Source organism: Myxocyprinus asiaticus, chromosome 32, assembly GCF_019703515.2.
Source record: "Myxocyprinus asiaticus isolate MX2 ecotype Aquarium Trade chromosome 32, UBuf_Myxa_2, whole genome shotgun sequence".
Lineage (NCBI taxonomy): Eukaryota > Metazoa > Chordata > Actinopteri > Cypriniformes > Catostomidae > Myxocyprinus > Myxocyprinus asiaticus.
Window position 1 is genome coordinate 30,300,829 of NC_059375.1, and position 3,557 is coordinate 30,304,385.

Sequence of the window (3,557 nt, forward strand, 5' to 3'; positions counted from 1 at the left end):
CATCTAAAGTTGTTGTAGTAAGACCAGACTTGTATATTTATAACTTCCTAATTTAATTCACATGAAAATTTTTTGCAGAACTCCAGTATCCCCTTAAAAGACATATCTGTTATGTGCATCAGTTTACTATGCTTGCTTTAGTTATGGGTTGTAACGGCAACATAATTTCCCAGAAGTATGCCCCTTTCTTAGAATTCCACCATTTAATACATGTAAATGAGGTGGTCAAAATGCAACAAGAAAGAAAACAAGAAACTGATGATTCAGATTGATGGATATCATACAATTTTGTTTTGTACTTTGAAACATATTTGACAAAAATAAATCCAAAAATCTTTCCAGTTACCCCATAGGGACAGTCTAGTGGACAGACTGTCCTTCATGAGAGTTATGATTGCATAACTGTCAGCTTTGTTTTTACAAAAAAGTTGCAGCTATCTCTCCAACTAGCAATACATCTCAAAGTCAGCAACATTTGTTTATTGAACAGATCAGAAAAATATGATATGCTTAAACTCTTTCTCTTCTAGCTGTAAAGGAACATCAGGAACATCAATGACATCACGTAGATGTTGAGAAACCTTGTCCAAACAAATGGTTTCTAGAACGAAAACACACCCTCCCCTTACAACTGTTCAGGGCATCTGGCTATGTTCTATTTGGCGCTGATCATGCCTTCACAGGGCACTTTCGAAGGGAGCACAATCCATGCTGTAGGGTCGTTCCAAACAGAATTTCCAATAAGAATCGTTTAAAAAGTCAGTTCTGAATGACCATTATCACATTTCAGCCATCTGAAGCTCTCACAGTGGAGAGTAAATGTCATCTAAAATGTCACTGTTTAATCTCCCTCTGCGTCTCTATCTATCTATCTGAGTTAGTACTAACACTGAGAAATAATGCAAGTTTAATGAATCCTTATGCTATAATTATAACATGACTGCATCATTAGCATCTATAGATACCCTGTCAGCAATCAACACATCCTTGTACCATATTAAGAGTCCCCAAACATTTATAATCAAACAAGATAATTTTTATGGACGCCTTTAACATCGCCACATGACTCGTACAATATATTCAATGTTTTATAAATTCATACAATAGTTTTGTGTGAAGAACAGATGTATGGACCGAAATTTCAAATGTTGTCAGCCACTGACTGTGTCTTTTGAATCTTCAATTCATTCGCATTTACAGTAAATCTCAAAACATTTTACATCTTATTGGAGACATTTTTACACTGGATAGTATTTTTTAATAAAAAATTATAATTGTAAGTATTTATACCTGTAAATGGAAATCCACCTCAGCAGTATCTATAAAAGCATTTAAAAAAATCCTCATCCAGTAATAATAAGAGATTCCCTCCACCACAATTCTATGCCAATGCAGATATATGCAAGACATTATGCCATTTCCAGTATGTAGCACTGTAATAAACAATGATGTCATTCTGTTAGCCCCCTACTGCAGCCAAATCTTATGAGAGCACTCCTTGATTTGTTTGACCTAGGGCAAATATTAAACATGTACATCTTCTGTCTCATCTGCTAGGCGTATCTCCACTTTATGTGCTTTTGCCTGATTTTCCTATTCTACAAAAATGTATGGAATGTCTACCTTTGAAAAAATGCTCAATCCCTTTCTGAAAACACAAAGGAATGGGTCAAATTAAAGTCATACATCTTAATTGGTAAATGCCACGTGATGTGCAGTGTTCATTTATTCAGCAGAAATTTGAATAAATAAAGAACTGCTCCCTGAAATGTATGAATTTTAGGTTCTCTAGGGCACTAGTTTTTTTTCAGTCTGGACTAAATATGAAATTAGTAAATTGGTTGCTCTTGTAATCCAGTACCTTTTGAACTCTGTAACTTTGAAAAATGAATATGTTTGTGTTGTAACTTAAGGAAGTATTTTGATAAAAGGTTATACCAAAGTTTATTATGCTCTGGGCAAGCTCAGGGACTTAAACTTTATTAATTATGATTTGATTATTCACACAATTGTAAGAAAATGTTTCCATCATGCCTAAGAGAATGGAGCTTAACAGACTGCAGATGAGAAATTGAGAGATAGTTTACATAAGAGAGAGAGAGAGAGAGAGAGAGAGAGAGAGAGAGAGAGAGAGAGAGTCAACATAAAGTTTATTTGTAAATAGTTTTAACCATCTAAAATGTTTTTATTATCATTCCAAGTTTTGTAATTTTATCAAACAGAATAAAATGTTTTGTGAGAGAAAACAACTTATACCACAGAACAGCACTGAATTCATAAAATCCGTACTGATATTTGTGTTGTTGTTTTCTCACCCAAAAAGATATCATTAAGAAACTGGTTTTGTTAGTTAAATGCATATTAAAGACTTTAGCACGATGGAATGTGATACTGAAGTCAATTCATACAATATTCCTAAAAAATAAAAAAAATAAAAAATAAAATAAAAAATTTGATTAAAAAAGGACAAATTTAAGAAATCCTTGAATATTTCCTGTAATACAACCTGTAATGTAGGATACAAAAGTATAGTGATATCGTGTAGATATAGGGTGATAGTTATAGTGCAACATCTGTTACAACTAATGCAAATAATTTTGAGACAGCAAGATGCTTTTTTGAGTAATAAATTAAGATAATGCTATCATTTCACTTATTGGTCAGTTATTAAAAACCTTTTGTTTTAATGACCTTAAAACTGAAAATGATAAATAAATATTTTGTCTCAAAATAAATAATAATTGCAGGGATTTTCATTAGCTACATAAATTTGCAACATTTAAAAAATATATTTAAAAAAATTAGATAAAATTGCCTCAAAATCAACCTTAAGACACCAATTGTAAAGATCTCAATGAACAGGAAATTTATTGCAGTGCATGGTGACAAACAGAAAGTGCTGTGGTAGTTTTTGTTGCTATTTAGTGTTTTTGGAGAAAATAAAATTAAAGGAGCCTTTTACCCCTTTGTTCCCTAATATAAAATGCCATGTTTTAATTTTAGAAGTTAGTAAAAATATTTCAAATGAAATGCTATTTTCACTTAATTGTGATATTATTATTATTAGAAAATGAACTATGATTTCCATCTTTTAAAATTGAGTTAAATATTTTTCCAATATATAAAGACAGCCAACAGTATATGATAGAGACATGAAAATGTCCTACATAGTAGGACTGACCCAAATAGACATTTTTTGCACTACATGGTGTACCGTATCTGGCATTTGTCCAAGTTCACTCTTTTCCCATTCATTTTCAATATAAACCTGACCTCAATCTTAACCTTCTCACATACCTATGCTTGTAGTGGGGGCTTCACCCTTATTACAACAGCCCCAGGCTTGATTCAGAGCCACTGCATTAGCCAATGAAAACTGTCAACTGTCGTGCTGTCAGAGCAACAACAACCAAAACCTCTCCAGTCCAGTGCAACCCGCCTATCCCAGCCTCCAGCCCCCCTCCCCCTTCCCCCTCCCCCCTCCCCCAAACACTCCCCTTTGAAAGCAAATATGCGGTCCCCCCATGATAAAATTCAAAAGAGGTCAGTTATGAAGA